Source organism: Amia ocellicauda, chromosome 18 (genome assembly GCF_036373705.1).
Source record: "Amia ocellicauda isolate fAmiCal2 chromosome 18, fAmiCal2.hap1, whole genome shotgun sequence".
NCBI lineage: Eukaryota > Metazoa > Chordata > Actinopteri > Amiiformes > Amiidae > Amia > Amia ocellicauda.
The window spans coordinates 13,877,766-13,896,381 of record NC_089867.1 but is presented as its reverse complement, the minus strand read 5'-3'; the positions used below and the strand labels follow the sequence as shown (position 1 = coordinate 13,896,381).

Here is an 18,616-nt window from a genome sequence, read left to right as displayed (position 1 = left end):
CCTTTTTTCTGTCTGCGCTAAGTGTAGCACTCAATTTCAGATACATTTTTAAATTGAAACATATAATTATTTAAGTACTATAATTCTGTGTGAATGACTGTACTGAGTGTCAGCAATACTGTCATAGGTCTACAGCGCATTTACATGAAATGCCGTTACACTCATTTATTTATTTATTTTGCAGCGCTTAATAAGCAGGGCCACTAGCTCAATTGCAGTTGGAATAGATCTGGTGCAAGTTGGCATTATTTAACGTGGGGAATATGTGTGAAAAACTCGATTTGTGCTTTTAACATGGCAGCAATGTGTGTGCACATTTGTTTTATATGCTTATTTCATTTTGAAGTGCCACTTGTTGTACATAAGTCTGAGAACTTTATGAATTATTGACAAGCTACCTGCAGTTTACAAATGCACTGCTCTAAGATCCTCTTTTCCTCTGATGTTCATATTGGGGTATGTGTTACCTTTGCTCAAAACCTTCACAAGCTTTTGCAGAACACTGATAATTAGTATCATGGTAGTTTTGTAACCTGTGCAAGATCTGATCATATGGAGCAGTGCCGAAATGCTATAAAGCTGCACTAATCATCTTCAGCACACTGTCTGGGTGGCAGGTAAGCGGGCTGTTTGATTAGCCAGTTATGCCACGCTCTGCCTGGAATTTGTCTGCGTGAATATTTGCCAACCCCAGCCTGGTTCGGGTCTCTGAAATCTGACAAATGAGGGAACCAGGGAATAGGAATGAGAATGGTTAAAGGCTCTCTTTGCCTGTGATGCACAGAAGGCAGCGGTATGTCAGAGTACTCTCCAGCGTGCGCCTGGTTGTGAAGTCAGTACAAAAAGACACTGGTATCTCCCTCCAGACAGGAGGGGTGCACACAGTTCAAAGCCTTGCTCACACTTGGAGATTCTTTCAGAGCACCCTGTAGTCAGCTGAACATCCTGGCATACCCTGGATTGTCCGCTTATAGTTCGTATAAGCGTCTGGATTGCAAATACTCATACTTACAGGCATATGTTTGAGCTGTTGTCCTGGATCTGTTGTATCGTAACTCTGTCTGTGTCCTGAAGCTGCATCTTTCCTACTAGAACTGCAGCTCTGTAAGAGTCGAGCGGTCGAGTCAACACTGGGAGGTGTGTTGCTGGCTTAATGCACTTCTGTATGTGCTGGGAGTATTGATCTGAGCTGAACTGTTGGCGCCAGTCTGCCACCATCTTGCCTGTTGTGTGAGGGAAAGCAGCAGTCTGTCCCAAGGAGAATAGGGCTGTGTGAGTAAAGAAAATAAATGTTAATCCAATTTCATGACTGCATATTACTGAGACGGCGCCGGCTTCTGGGAGTAATAACTCAGAGCTGTTGTTTGAGGGATTGTGGGGTCTCCAAAGTCTTATTTTGTAGGACGTTGTTTCACAATCAATGTGACTTTGTGGATTTCGGTTTGCTAAATGTGTTTACTGTTTTTAGTTGACTTCTTTCTTATTTAAGGAATGGATTAAGGCACCTCAAAAGGAATGTTTCAATTTGTAAAGGATGTTTAAATAGTCAATAGTTATTCTGTAACAGCTATTGTTCTGACATTCGTGATCAAGGTCAGAGGTGGGCTTTTATACATACAAAGTGGTGAATGTATAGAACAAACAGTCATGTTGTGTCTTAGACAAGTTAGGGTCACTAAGAGCATTTAAGAAAAGTTAATTTATCGTAGCATTCTTGAACCATTAAGCTTTTTGTATCCAGGTGAGCAGCAGCAATGTTCTGTCCATGTTTGCTATTTGGTGCTGTTTTTTAATGATGATGCAATAGGTCCAGCAGTTTATTTCAGTTCGTAATTATTTAATATGTATACTTAATGTTTCACCTGCTAACTCTTCTTGCAGAGTAAAAAGTGAGCTTCAACACGCAACACAAGCTGGTGCAGTATTTAGCTTTCTGAGGTCAGGGCTGGATTGTGTAGGGCTGGATCCATTCCTTAATTGGGTGACATGACACAAAGTGTGTTTGTGTATATGTGTGTATATATATATATATATATGTATATGTGTATATATATATATATATATATATATATATATATATATATATATATATATATATATATAAATCCTGCTTATTAATAGTTAAAGACTTTGAACAGAACCTTGTATGTGTATCTTCATGGAGTTCTATGAAGTGACACACCACTGAAATATTTTGTGTAAGAGCAGTCAAAATCAATCTCGGCTTGTCTACACCAGAATCACCTGCAGTTCATTCCCATTCTCACAGATGTTATATAGAAAAATAACCAAGCCTGAGAATTCAGATAATCAAGCTGTCATTGTACATGGATCCAAAGAATAATTAAATCATTAGCCCATAAACTATTGCAATTAGAAAACATTTCCCACTGAGGAGTGAAAGTCAGGGGCACATGAAATTACTGATTACACACATGCAGACTCTTATTTAGACAGACATTGGGAATCATTGAAACACAATAGAAGTGGAGATGAACACCAACACATCATCAGCCATCATTAAAAACACACACAAATTAACGGACATGAGGAAAGGACTTAATGTTGCATGCAATTGATACACTGCGTGCATTGGGGAAAAGCATATCCTTTGGGTGACTGTTGGCTGATTAAATGTCCCCCCACTGTGAGCTTTATTTGATCAATAAAATAAATATATATTTGTAATGTTCACATAAGAAACGCCAAGAAGATCTAAAAAGAAATAAAGAAAAACATAAAAATGGATTGTTATCGTAGTCATATTGTAGAAAAAGTTCAGGGGAACAATAGAATAATAAATTCTAGAATGAAACACAAGGAATCTTTGTAACAATATCAGTTTTTTTTCTGCAACATTTTTTTTTTATGTGTTGTTCCAGTCCAGACATGTTACATCCATGGGAAGCCACTCCAAAACTATGGTCATACCACAGTAAAACCATGTAAGAGGTGCAGGAAATCCTGTGGTAAATTTCCAAAGGCTAGCTTTTCCAATTAGCTAGTGTTTCTTTCTTCATCCACTAGAAAAAAATGGAATGCAAGATCAATAGGGCAATTTAAAATAATCACAAAGAAATATGAACTTAATTAAAAGTATAACCCTTTCATTGACTCTGAGTTCACAAAATGCACATGATTACCCCTCTCCTAACTCTAACCTTTGCATGCAATTTCTCTAACTCTTTAATACGTTACCTTAGGGTAATAACAGAAATGGAGATATTAACTAATGTGGTTGACTCCCCTGGCTCTTTATTTGCATTTTAATGGATTGTTTCAAGATAAAAAAATAAAATAAAATGGACAAATGATTCATAGACCATTTTTAGACACAGGTTTGGTTAGCAAATAAAATCTTTGTGAGATAGGTTGGGGATCTGTGTCTCTGCAAAAGCTTGAACTAGCACATTGCTTAATAATTTGGTTAATTTACTTTCCAATAATTCAAACCACACTTTGAGTTCTGATGATTAGCGTATGTGAATATAGGGCTGGATTAAATCAAAGCTTTGACCCACCTGCTAATAGAAAACTACAAACCTGTACATTATAGTGGTTACATTTATGATCTAACTAAAAATGAAGCCGCAACTGAGCACAGTTCTGTAGTTTACTATTAGCGGGTGGGTCAAAGTTTTGATTTAATCCCAGCCCTCCAACAAAACCCTAAACGCTAACTGTATGTGATCCCCTTCAGGCCACAGATGGAGAAAATTAGTTATCATGCGTTTAACTATTTGATGTTTCAGATTCTCCCCTTGTGCCAGACAAAGCTAACACCTGTTTACATATATTAGCATATCAGAACACAGGTGGACTGGGCTTGAACACCAGTGTTTGAATGTATATCAGTGTTTCCCCCAGATAATTGCATAGGCATGGCAGTCTGTTTCAATTTTGTTGACCGGGGCCTGGGCCTGAATATAGTTGCCGGGAAACCCTGTATATATAGAAATATATCATCACCATCAGCCCATATCGATCCACTGCTGGATGGAGGCTCCCCAAGATGTTTCCACTTGCTTCGATCTACAGCTTCTCTTTTCTGTGTCACACCTACAAAGATTATTATTTCATCTTCCCATCTCCTATGTGGTCATCTTCTAGGTCTTTTTTAGTCTCTTGGGATCCATTCGATAGCTTCCTTTGTGCATCTTTGATCTGTTCTCCTTACAATGTGTCCGGCCTATTGCCATTTTAACATTTTAATTCTTTCAATTATGTCACATATTTTGTTTGTATTGTGACACCGTTTGGGGTTGGACACAGTGTCTATATATTTATATGATATCAGTCTTAGGTTACAGCTGCATTTCACTTTGAAAAGATCATTGGATGTTCAATTGAAGAAAACGGTAAACCACTAAGCTGGGTAAATTGTAAATGCTGAGCTGTGCTCCCTATTCTTCCACATCTTTCTATACACGATATTAAGTTGTCTTATCTAACCCAGCAGGTTTAATATCTATAAATAGAGTGTATAAAGACATCACTTTTGTGAAAACCCAAGTGCAGTCCATGAAGGGCCCAGTGCTTCTCATTTCTGTGTGTCATCGAGGTTATTTTAATGAAATATGGTGTCATATCCTGAAAGTCTTATCTAATGACTCACACCTTTTATATGTGCAATCTGCAGAATTTGCTGATCCAAAGTCCTTGCCTGTCTACTATGTAGGTCTTCCTTCAATTTCCAACTATTTCTGCATTTCAGTGCGGAAAGCTTTTTAAAAATCTAATTAGACATCCACTTTAGTATCTAAAGTGCTTCAGGGATTCGGCATTCTCTCTTCTAATTGTTTTGAGGACTTCTCTGTCTTTTTTATTGTTCTACTGACGTTTATTTTACATTCAACATCATATGACATAAATCAAAACAGAAATTCAGCTATATAATCCATCATCGCTGAAGGAACCTCATTCAACCAGTTTCCCTGTAATTAATAGTTGTTTTCCTATACAACGAGCACAATAAGAGGCAGCTTACGTCAGCATATTCTGTTTAGCTATAACAGAAGTTCAGTTTCACGCTCTCTCACCAGCAATAGGACATTGCCGCCATATGAAACAGGAGCAAATCCAATGGTACAACAACATGTTATTGCTTACTCTTCCAATATCCTTTAATCTTTGACACCCAATAAAGAAGGTATCTCCGAAAGTACTGAAAACAAACACTAATTCAAAAAGAAATGGGGGTGGGTTAAGTTAGATGAAAGAAATGGTAATTTCAGTAAGACAAAATAGTCTAAATAGCCAAAATCGTGATTCAAAGTAGTCTTACATCGTAAAGCTATCAGATATTTTTGGCATGCCCATGTTTCTTTTCTTTCTTTATCAAGATCAAGCCCAACAGCTACACATAAATCCCTTTGTAGCTGAAGCAAAAGTGAAAGGAACCACTGAGCAACAACTAGCAGGAAATTCACAGATTCTTCATAGTGACCTGAGAGAGTGCATATCGCCTGAGGGTGTAAGAAATATTAAAGACAGGCAGTGGGCATATGAAGTTGTGGCTTATGACTTGCAGCTGCGTTTATTGCCATTAATATTTTATAATGTTTTTTGTAATCATCCCCTCCCTGCTATGCTGTCTGCGTGCAGCCCGGCTGCTCACGGTGGGGGATATCCGTTTGTCATTTGGTCGGAAACCCCAAGGTGCATCTCCAGAGTGTGGTCTAGGGCTGGATAAACCCCTGTTAATTGTTTGTGTTAATTAGTGAGTTGACCCCCCTCTGTGTCATGGATCGCACCAGAAGGTACAGAGATGTAATACTCTGCGAACCCAGGTTTACAAACCTTCAAATATTTACTGAATGTATAAAACCAACCTGAGCATATTCTTTAATTTGTGCAATGGTGCGGAAATTGTATTGGAAGAGCAGTGTTGACCTTTTTCTGTTTTTGTTGTTTTCTTGACCATCCTCTTCAGGTTTAAGCAATGTGCAATTTATATTTCGGAAGGCAGTGTTTCAAAAAATGCTAGGGCTTCGACCCCGGGACTCTACTGATTGCGCTACATAATACAATCTACCCTTTTGTTATGAATTTCCCAGTCCCTAGTGAACCATCACGTTGGTTTGCTGCCCTGCTCCTTTGCTCTGCTGACTCCCACTCCGCACTCTGCCCAGGAGTCGCCCGTGTGATGTGTTGATACTACCCAGCCTCAAATAGACTGAATCTAGCTTTTATGAATTATTGGTTAGGCAAAGATATTGTAATTGCAGGGTATGTGGAGACTTTAAAAAAAGATCTTAAAAGCTAACCAGTCATTCCCCAGTTGGTAGCCGGTGTGGTGCAACATAAAACCAGCAAGCTGTGCTGAACGCAATAAGCTGTCAAAGTCATGGTGTCTATTCCATTTCCAATGACCAGTTTCATTGTGGCTGTAGATCCATTAGCTATATCACTCCCATAATTTATGAGTTTATCCCTTATGAAGTGTCATCATTTCCCCAGAGGTCAAGGTCCCCTGGCACTAAAGGGAATGAAAGCCCTCTGTCACCAGTCATGGGAAGAGTGAAGCAGCCACCTCTGTATGAGGCCAACGCCATTCAAATCCATTGTGTCTGTCTAATAACAGACCCTATTGTTCCTGTCCTGAAACGCATTACTCCCAGATGCATGTTCCTTGACACACAGGTTGAATGAAATAAGGAGTTTAAGTTAATCTGCTTGCAGCCGCAGCAGAGGTTGAAAATACATCAGGCCAGGACTTCCTTGATTTGTTCGGAGTCGAATGCTATTCATCATCTGTAATTTATTATCCAATGCAGCAGTTTATCGCATTGATTCAGTGCTGCGCTGATCCCCTACATCCACTGATTGATGCTTGCTGTGCTGCGGGATGGATTTTGATTTTGAAGTTGCTGCAGCTAAGGCAATGGCTGTATTTACCTATTCATTCATGGACTTTAAGCTTAGCAGACTTGGCTGTCTAGTTACCCCCATTATGCCCCACTATAGACTATAAATGCAAGGCCAAAGACTCCACTGCTTTAATCCTATTTTCTGACAAAAACACTAGGAGAGCCTGGTCATTATGGGATCTGTAGGGAGTCTGCAGAAGTACCTTTGACTAGGCCACCAAAAAGCCTTTCTGACTCCATCACTAGAATGCGTCTGCAGCCGGGAGGCAGCATAGGTTTACTGTTTCCAAATACAGCTCAGCCCAGTGCACACAAACACAAGCACAAGTTGTCACTCTGATGGCTGTCAATTAAAAACCACAGGGTGGCCTGGAGAGTAACTCAGTAGGGTCTCTGAGTTGGATTTTCCTAGGAAATAAAGGTGTTTGCGGGAATGCAGGGTTCTTTAGAAAGAAGGAGAACGAAAGAAAGAAAGCATATACATTGTGTTTTTGTTGATATCAGCATGCAGAAGGTTTTGAGTGCATGTCACCTGCAGGCTGTGCTACGCTATATTTATCAGTGTATAATACTGCATGCCTGACAGTTACAGTGTGTGTGGCTGAGAGTGGTGAATGGGTGTGCTTGTGTGGGTGGGTGTGCATGGAGAGCACTGCCTTCCTGTGCATTCCTTCAACAGACTTCTTGTTGCTCTCCATTAAGGAACGGCTGTGTTTCTACTTCTCCGACCCAGCATTCATACTGAATCCACCTGCTTGTGGACTCTGCTCTGTCAGGCTCCGATAATGGTCATCAGAACATTGTGCAGATCTAATTTGCGTAATTCGTCTGACTACACATCTCCCTCCAAGATTTGATAAGTCTTTTCAGAAGATGTTTTTTGTTTGCGTAATTAGTCAGCACTGCTGGTAACAAACAGCCCCGGCAGGCATCACAGCAAAGAATAGCATGGGACACTCATAATGGGAGGGAGAAAATGAATAGGCTGTTCAGTTTATTGAAAGAACAGGCTCTTTAATTCCTGTCAAAGAAAACCTTTACAAAAAATGACACAAACAAATAAGAAAACGAATAACATGGTGACTTATTTTTGCCTGTGCTTTTCCAGGGTAGAACATAATCATTTTAACTGCAACAAAAGAGGAGTTAAACGAACATGCTCTTTGATGTGTTTTTATTGAATCATTTACATTTAACTGCAAGGAAACTTAGGCTATAAAATCATTTTTGGCTCATTGGGTTTCTATTAATTTTCCTCGACTGATTGTCGTAAGCCACATTTAAATTGAATGTAATTCCCATCAGTTCGAGACGGCTATTCCAGATAGATGTTCCTGCATACAAATCTGTAATCAGACTTGCTTCTTTGTTTGGACATACGATTGTTGAAAAGCGAATGTAAAACAGTCCCAGAGTTTATAATCTAGGCTATTTGTTTACATGTGCGTGCGTGTGTATGTGTGTGCGATGAAAACTGAAACACCTAGGCTAATTAGGGAAGCTCAGGGAGATAATTCAGTTTGGCATCCATTTTTTTACCACATGGATCGTATTAAACTGAAGCATCGAGAACATTTTCAAGGATGCCAGGAAAACAAACACTAAGAAAACAACCCGTAATATTAGGAGTGTATTGCTGGGAAAGGGAATTATTTAACCAGGATATTCAAGGATATGATATCGCAGAGCATATATAATGATAAAATACAATCTAAAGGAACCCGATGGCTCAATAAACCATGGGCTTTAGAAGAAAGATTTGATATGCGTTTCTCATTTCTTAATAATCTATTTCCATATGTACCTCCAGTCATTTGAACATGTAGCAGTCTTCAGTGTTTTCCTTTCATTGAGATGCACTTCTTGGCCCTTTAATCATATGCAGGGCTTCCGTTTTTGTCAATTGCTTTTCATTAACGGATAATTAATTAATTCTATTTGTTTCTAGAATCAACAAGCAAGAAACATGCTCCAGATAGAGGGATTATTCTAGCAGCTGTGGAACTGACAAATAAAGAACTCAGCAGGAGCAAAAGACACCAGAAATCAGGTAAAATCGACATATAATCAATCACTGAAGCTTTATTTTTTTCAACCATTTGATAAGGGCAGCCCATCCAAATATATAAATATATATTCAATATTTAACATATGTTTCTTCAATTTATTTCTTCAATCTTGTTAGTTAATTTTTGCAATGGACCAGCGTTCAACATTAGAAGACGATATTAATAGTTAAGATAGACATTAATTATAAGTAAAGTATTTTTACGGTCTTTGCTAACCCTATCATGTGCTTAAACATATTTTCAGCCACCTAAAATTAAGATTTCCTCTATATTGAAACACAAAGTGCAACTGGTATTGTTTTTTTCATGAGCTGATAACATGACTTTTAATATAGTTCCAAATGGTGTACACACTTTGTGAGCATTAGATTTCTTTCTTTCTTTCTTTCTTTCTTTCTTTCTTTCTATATTTTCACTTTGCTGCAGGTGTCTTACTGTGAAAGCAATGAGGAACTATGTATCCTAACAACTTAGTATTCTAACATTTGCAGTGAATGTGTATTTTTTTAAACAATGAAACAAAGCATTTTTCATGTCTCCTTGCATCCTTTTTCAAACGTTTCTTAGTTTCGTGAAGCAAATAACAACACCATTTGTATTCCGCGTCTGTGTTGTGAACCGCACAATGCACACAGCGCTCCTCCCGCTGACACATGTACGCACTGTGAACAATGGCGCCATCCTTCTTGTTCCCTGCATTTCCCAGGAGAACACTTCTTCACAGGGCCTTTTAAATGCATATTTCCGAATGCAAATGTGTAAAACATATTTTGTTTTCTTAAAACAAGTCCATTAATTTGAACCAATCCTCTGGGTCACATTTTGTTTGTTTCCTGTTGCTACAAAGAACGCGGAATGATTTTGTAAGTGATTCTAAGCAGGATATGGATACAATTCCTTTGTGCTCATATGGGCCGCTGGTATTCGGCAGAGATTTAGCACATTTTACATTTACAACAGCTTTGTCTGATTTGAAACAACACAGTTCTGATAAGTATATACACTGATAGTCAAAGGCTTGGGGGTTTCCTGGATCATACAATGTAACCTGTAAGAGAACACGTAACATACAGCAGTGGACATCACTCATGTTAAAGTGTAAGCTTGTTTGCCTGTTTGATACACACACTGCTTCTATCATTACCAGTAGTTAGCTGTACTGGAACACAAGCTCTTTAGAAAGGGAATTATATATTCTGTTATGCTTTCAAATGCTAATATTGCACAGCGAAGTGTGTATTAAAAGCTACTGATAATATTGCACACAGCAGTATATAACGCAATCCTCCTGGAGCTCCAGGGTAACTCAGTGCAGGATGGCTGTTCATATTCCAATGCATCTTCAGCACGTTGGTGGTATTGCTGTGTTACAGTATTATGACACAGATCTGTGATTTGAGCAGAGCATTTGAAACCCTGAAACTTTTTCTGCATTGAGGTTTTCACCTCTGCATAACAGAGTAAATGTGTCAATCATTTTGACTGAGGACACAGATTTGCAATAGCAATTGTAACGTCCCCCCCTCCCCCCACTAGGGGTTATTTTTTAATTTATATGTATTTTATGATTTTCAGTCATAGTATAGTGTTAGTACACTGTACACTATGCTATACTGGTACACGAGTAAAGCATCTCATTATCAGCTGATGCATAGTATTATTTGACATGTATTATTATTATTATGACTACTTATAATACTAATAATTCGACTACTACCAATAACAGCATTAATCATTTAGATTTTAACCCTGAATTATGTGTTACATAAGTAGTCGATACATTATTCATGGAACAAAATTAATTCATAATCTCTTCTCCCTTTAAAGAACCTTTGTAGTCTCCGTTATTTAGGTATCATTAGCCGACTACTTCTGTGTTTACCCGGCATCAAGGGCATGAAGTATACACAGCGTGGTGTGCTCACCAGTAATCACATTACAATATAAAGAGCAATGTGAGCATGTGCAGTAAGACATTCAGAGGCTCTGGGACCCTCAAAGCTTCAGTCGAAGTCAATTTCAATTCACCATATGGCTGGGTAGTTCATTTCAATTATAGTTACAGATTAGAAGATGGAAGTGTTAATTAAAATATGTTTCTTTCCTTTGTGGGTATTTCTAATTTATCATAATCCTGCTTTTTACTATATTTTTTTCAGTGCTTTCTACTTACAATATAAACCACCACCTGGTAGCACTTTCAGTATTGATCTGATGGATGGCATTTCATTTGTCAGAAAATAATTAACATATATATATATAAAGTATACCGTAAGATATTATAATTATATTGTGGCTGCTTAATGCAATGTAACTCACTGATTGTGTACACCATTGGAAAGAGGCTGAATAAAAATGGAGGGTGTGAGGACATATTTTGATAAAGGAGCTTAAAGCAGTACTGTGTTGCAAGGCTCATATTACTTTTAAATTCAACTTTACTTGTAATCTCATGAACTCACTTGCATAATCCATTAAATTGATATCCTGTTTCTAAAGCTACTCCTTTGCAATTTGCACCCTTTTACATATCCTGTTGCTCTCTCTCTCTCTCTCTCTCTCTCTCTCTCTCCCCCTCTCTCTCTCATTTCAATTTAAATATACTTTAGTAATGGTACTACCCTTGAAGAAATAGTTGTATATAAGCAAGCCTTTGGGCTCGACAGGCCATAATATCAATCATTAATATGAATCATTTCCTTCTACAGTGGTAGCCTATTAAAAAGACAACAAGCTGTGAAAACACAAATCCTGTCTCTGGAGCAATAACCACAAGGTGTAATGCTAATAATAGCTATAGTCGGGCATGGATTTTTTGGGATAAACTCTATGACATGCACAAATAAAATGAAAAGTATTTGCATAGTATAATGTAAGTTGCTCAGAAAGAAAATCACACTTTTGCATCTACTTCATCACACATTGTCACTACACCACAACATCTACAAGGCAAATTCCAGCGTGGCATGAAAAAATACTTTTAAATAATGGTTGTGGAAGAAAACAAAGCCATCAATTATAGCCTTTTACTTGTAGTGTTGTATAGAATGACTCCACGCCACAGTTGGACTTCAAAGTTGGACTTCAGAAAGGTTTTGAACTGAGCATTTAGCTTAATCAAACAGGCTCTTGTGTGGATGTCTTTCATATAAAAGCACTTTCATGGTTCAGTTAAAGGATGTGTTAACACCATCTTTAATGTTTATACCATCAGCTTAAATAGTTCTATCATGCAACTGATAGGTGATCTCACACTTGCTTGCTTTGGACTTGATTTGTAAATTCCAGGGTTCATTGGTGTTTTTCAGTTATTCCTATTTTAATTTAACCAATGCAGCTCTCTGGAAATAAAGTGAATTTATCCAACTTGGCCCAAACTCCCATTCATAAAGCAAAACATTTGAAGGTGACTTTCGAGCTATCCTATCAAAGCAATTGCTTACCTGGATTAATGTCACAGGCTGCTTTGAAACACTAGAATCAGCACTGCTGTTCACTTTTGCTCCCAGCACATGTGATGGTTTTTGGTTTTTGTGAAATAGGTTTTTTATTGGAACTGTTTTGTGTTGGTAAAAAGCCTAGACTCTTCTTGGTTTAGTATAGGGGTGTTCAAACCTGAATGTTAAATACACAATGCAGTGGTATGGTTCGTGCTGTTGCATTGAAGACATCAGGTTCTGATTTTTCTACTACGATCTCAGATGATGCACACATACAGTGAGGGAAAAAAGTATTTGATCCCCTGCTGATTTTGTACGTTTGCCCACTGACAAAGAAATGATCAGTCTATAATTTTAATGGTAGATGTATTTTAACAGTGAGAGACAGAATAACACCAAAAAAATCCAGAAAAACGCATTTCAAAAAAGTTATAAATTGATTTGCATGTTAATGAGGGAAATAAGTATTTGATCCCCTATCAATCAGCAAGATTTCTGGCTCCCAGGTGTCTTTTATACAGGTAACGAGCTGAGATTAGGAGTACTCTCTTAAAGGGAGTGCTCCTAATCTCAACTCGTTACCTGTATAAAAGACACCTGTCCACAGAAGCAATCAATCAATCAGATTCCAAACTCTCCACCATGGCCAAGACCAAAGAGCTGTCCAAGGATGTCAGGGACAAGATTGTAGACCTACACAAGGCTGGAATGGGCTACAAGACCATCGCCAAGCAGCTTGGTGAGAAGGTGACAACAGTTGGTGCGATTATTCGCAAATGGAAGAAACACAAAATAACTGTCAGTCTCCCTCGGTCTGGGGCTCCATGCAAGATCTCACCTCGTGGAGTTTCAATGATCATGAGAACGGTGAGGAATCAGCCCATAACTACACGGGAGGATCTTGTTAATGACTCAAGGCAGCTGGGACCATAGTCACCAAGAAAACAATTGGTAACACACTACGCCATGAAGGACTGAAATCCTGCAGCGCCCACAAGGTCCCCCTGCTCAAGAAAGCACATGTACAGGCCCGTCTGAAGTTTGCCAACATCTGAATGATTCAGAGGAGAACTGGGTGAAAGTGTTGTGGTCAGATGAGACCAAAATCGAGCTCTTTGGCATCAACTCAACTCGCCGTGTTTGGAGGAGGAGGAATGACCCCAAGAACACCATCCCCACCGTCAAACATGGAGGTGGAAACATTATGCTTTGGGGGTGTTTTTCTGCTAAGGGGACAGGACAACTGCACCGCATCAAAGGGACTATGGACGGGGCCATGTACCGTCAAATCTTGGGTGAGAACCTCCTTCCCTCAGCCAGGGCATTGAAAATGGGTCGTGGATGGTATTCCAGCATGACAATGACCCAAAACACACAGCCAAGGCAACAAAGGAGTGGCTCAAGAAGAAGCACATTAAGGTCCTGGAGTGGCCTAGCCAGTCTCCAGACCTTAATCCCATAGAAAATCTGTGGAGGGAGCTGAAGGTTCGAGTTGCCAAACGTCAGCCTCGAAACCTTAATGACTTGGAGAGGATCTGCAAAGAGGAGTGGGACAAAATCCCTCCTGAGATGTGTGCAAACCTGGTGGCCAACTACAAGAAACGTCTGACCTCTGTGATTGCTAACAAGGGTTTTGCCACCAAGTACTAAGTCGAAGGGGTCAAATACTTATTTCCCTCATTAACATGCAAATCAATTTATAACTTTTTTGAAATGTGTTTTTCTGGATTGTTTTGTTGTTATTCTGTCTCTCACTGTTAAAATACACCTACCATTAAAATTATAGACTGATCATTTCTTTGTCAGTGGGCAAACGTACAAAATCAGCAGGGGATCAAATACTTTTTTCCCTCACTGTATATGCATTGATAACTTGATGGATCTAGACTTTGGGTCTTCAGATATATAGCCAATGTGTTTTTTTCTTTTAAGGATGTACAATAAATGCTGTTGTTCACAAGCTAAAAAAGACAGGAGCAGTGTCACTCATGTGGTCTTAATAAACAAACTGCCATTCATAGGAGTTTAATATACCCTGGGGTTTGGCAGCAATGAAATCCTGAAGACGTTAAGGCCGGGGTTAGTCTGCTGACCTCACTGTAGCTTTTTCAGCACAATTATGAAAGAGTTCTACCAGTATCAGTTTTTCATCTTATTCTCAGCCTTGTACATTATTAGGAATCTGCCTTTTTCTCATTGCACAGTCAACCATGATCTTGGGTTATTATTATTATTATTATTATTATTATTATTATTATTATTATTATTATTATTATTACATTCATTCATTTATTAGCAGACACCCATAACCAGGACTACTTACAAGAAACCTTTTCAATGCATTAGTTGCAATAAATACAATCGGTATAATACGGTTACCAACCGCAAATCAACATTTAAGTCTTGCTTGATATATAATCATATTCATTCATGCAAAACTGTGTATTGATTATTTATCAAAGACAATACTCTGCAAGATACCTATTTGTATTTTATATTTAGGCTTTCATCAATAATAAGCATGTACACCAATGCAACCTGCATGTTAATATGGGGGTGATGGGATAGGTTAATAATAATTGATGACTCTTCAGATATATACAATTTCCAATCGCTGTGCTTGTCTTTACATTGAATCTGCACAACTTGCTTTCCTTGCTTCTGCAGTGGACTGGCAGCTTCCATTGTGTGTTCCTACACAAAGTATTTGATGTTAAACGTCTCTTGTGCCAACCAAACAAATCGATTTACAGCAAAACAGACTTCAGTCAACCTTTTTTTCACTTGGTAAAGAGAAAAAGTAACAGAGCAACTTCACAGCTCCAGCAGGATCACTGTCATGTAGCAGCTGATTGCAATTTAAACCCTGCAAAACTTGATTAATCCTACCATTTGTTTCTTAACTATCCGCAGATTTATTTTGTTAGCATTTAGTCAAACAATACATTTCTTTGAGAGAATGCGTATATGTTTTCTATGTAATGACCAAATTATCCTTCCACCTTAACCAGAGATCGAAAAGGGTTTGAGTATCTTTGCCATTGAATGTCAGTCCGTGTTTCAATTAAACAATCAATGCTGTTTAATAATTACAATTACAGGCAGTGGGCAGGAACAGAGGACAGAAATACATGGTCAAATCTGTGAGATCTAATTTTGAACTACTGCTCCTGCCATAGTCTGCAGCGAATGCATTAGTCTGTGAACAACGTAACACAAGACTTCAAACTCCTGAGGTCAGGCTTTCCACAGTCTTTGCTATGAATGTACTGCAGGACAGTGATTAAACCCTGCCGTGTTTTAAACTGTGGCCATAAAATATGAGCTCAAGGAAGAACAAGCAGCCAACAACTTGTTTCTGTGGTGTGCGCAGTGTGTCTTTCTGACCCTAATTGGGCAGAGCGTTGGCACACCCTGCTCAGCCCAGTGTATGTCTGTTCAGACACCTGTCATGCACGGTGTTGGGGGGGCCTGTCAGCTGATCAGGGTCAAGGACTAATTTGTTTTCTCAGTACATGTCAGGTACACATTGTTGTCTTGCCCAGCTGCTGCTTTCAGTCTGCACCATATATCAGTAAATGTTACAACAGCAGCTTGAAACCTGATCCCAGTGGTATATTTAACTTGATATATTGTTTTTTCATTGTCAGAATACTTTGGCATGGTGCCGCAGGCTTTATAGACAGTTGCCTGGAGGCTGCTTCAGTTATTTTAACTAATCTTTCTGCAGGTCATATATATATATATATATATATATATATATATATATATATATATATATATATATATATATATATATATATATATATATATGCATTACCTTTATTTATTTTGCATTTTTGCCTTCGATAACAATTTTGACCTCAAATTTAATTTGAAGTATAGCCAGCAGGACACATAAACTGTTTGCAATTACAAAGTAATTATGCTGTATATCTTGACGGTAAGTAGAGCACTCTGTAGCGTCTTTTTTAGGTCAGTGGATAATCTGTGATGGTATCCATAGCCATGCTTTAATTAAAGAAGTTCATATTAATCCACTTGCTGGATAATTATTGGAAGAAGTCATGTGCTGTAAATATTTAAGAATAATTAATACCTATACTTAATCTACAGGGTTAATGTGAGTCAAACCCTCTGGTGATACAGTCAGCATTCATAGCTAATGATATTACAAGATGATTACTCTCACAAAGTGAATATGCTGTTGTTGGAGGGAATGAAAACGTATGAGTACTATCGATAAAAGCTCTGTTTATATTCACTTATAAGTGTTGATGTGGAGAGTATTGATGAGATTGTGTCATTCAATCCATCTACTCGTTCTCATCCTGCCCCTCCCAACAGGAAGCCAGGTACTTCCTGCTTTATCTGTGGATGACACAAAGGAGCATGGAAAGATGTATGTTTGGAATAACAAGAAGAGATAGACAAAGAAACAAATGGATCCGAGAACAAACACAAATATGTGACATCACTGAAAGAGTGAAAATATTGAATTGGCAATAAACCGGACACATAGCAAAAGAACAGATCAAAGATAGACAAAGGAAGCTATTGATTGGTTTCATCCAATCCAGCAGTTGATCAATATAAGGGTATCGATATCCAGGGTATCAATATAAGCTGATGATGATGATATATATAAAATCTCACCAGCATCATAATCTGTATATTTACGGCACAATGGCACAGTCCAAAAGAAAATAATATTGAACTTTATTATTTTGTGGAAGGTGGATGCCCTTTGGATGGATGCAAAATCAATTTATGTTCCATTAGTACTAGTGACTAAGTAGTACTAGTTATGCTATACATTTAAAGATTTTAAATGTACAAGAATAACAAAAAAAATACTACCACCATCAAAATACGAGCAAGAACAAATGGTCAAGCCCTCTACTTTGTGTCATAGTTTAATGGAAAACTGTATTTTTACAACAAAAACATGAACAAATTCAGGGCAGGGCTGTCAGCAGAGCACGTAAACATAATGCTGAAGCCGCATGGGCTATACTTAGTTAGATCATATTTAGGGTTCACCTGAAAACTGGGTCCTTTCCCAACCTGTCAATAGATTTGTCCACAGGGGGTGGAAGGGTTGAAGTCTGAGATCCATCTGATTTGGGAACCAGCACTGTGTGACATCATCCGTATTTCCCGGTTAATGATCTCTCTTTGTGCCTCTGATAGGGTCTCACGTGTGTGTTTTTTCCTGGGGCTGTTTTGAATACAATGGGTTTTCTGGAGAAGACATCAGAGTTTCGGTACATCTACTCCAATTTCTCTGGTGGTTGAAGGGGCGATAGGTCAGACCCACAGTGGACTAACTCTCCTTGTAACCTCGTGATTCACAGCACCTACTTTCTCTGTTATCTCAAACTCAACAGCGGGCTATGAATTTATTTTACGTGGTGGACTGGGCACTATGAGCACCTAGTCACCTGAAGCTCACAGGGCATGAGCACTATGGTGGTAGCAGTGCTGTTGTGTTTGCTGTATGTGTGTCTGCACCGCAGATAATATGCTGTCGATGCACTCCCTCGCTTCATTTAAATATGTTTAATGAGTGCCCAGCAGGGGTGATGCCAGGTTAGTTCTTGGGGTGGCGGGGGTCCCCCTTAAATCCATCCTTCTCCCCTTGTGCCTCCCTGTAGCATCCGGTAAGGACATCTCTGACAATATGTTGCCCGATTGTGAATGCCCATCAAATCCATGTCCATGTCAGCCCATGCACCACAATTAAGCCACATTTCTCTTTCAGTCATTAAAAAAACGGCAACAAACATGATCTCTGACACATTCTGGTGTATTTCCAGCAAGTCCAGCAGCAAGCCACTATTACTTTAACCTTTGGCAGAGGCCTACAGGTATAATGATAGATAAAACAGTTATAAATATACATTCAAAATGCAATTACACATTTTATAAAGCCTGAATCATTATTGTATACAATTAATGATGTGCCTCCTGCTGTGTATATGTCAGAATGGTACATATTTATTGAGTTACTGAAAAAAGAAAAAGATAGATATTTTATAAATGTTTTGTCTGTTATTACTGTCAGTTATAATTGGAAGCCCTACCAATTACTAACTTGATTAAATTGCAAATTCCAACAACACATCTTGTAGAGAGTAGGCACATTTACTATTTTGCAAATATGAAGAGACTGTTGAACTTGTGGGTGGGGATGGTTAAAAATAGATGGCCTTCTTACCCATTATTAACAGACTTA

At 38.5% G+C, this 18,616-nt stretch overlaps 1 protein-coding gene across 9 annotated transcripts in view; it reads left to right on the top strand.

Moving 5' to 3' along the window:
* LOC136713659 (poly(rC)-binding protein 3) overlaps nt 1-18,616 on the top strand; it is a 180,572-nt gene that overhangs the window by 60,602 nt on the left and 101,354 nt on the right. For all 9 annotated transcript variants that reach the window (XM_066690842.1, XM_066690844.1, XM_066690843.1 and 6 more), the window contains exon 2: nt 8,818-8,919. The gene's annotated coding sequence lies outside the window, so the exon portion shown is untranslated. The remainder of the gene's footprint in view (nt 1-8,817; nt 8,920-18,616) is intronic.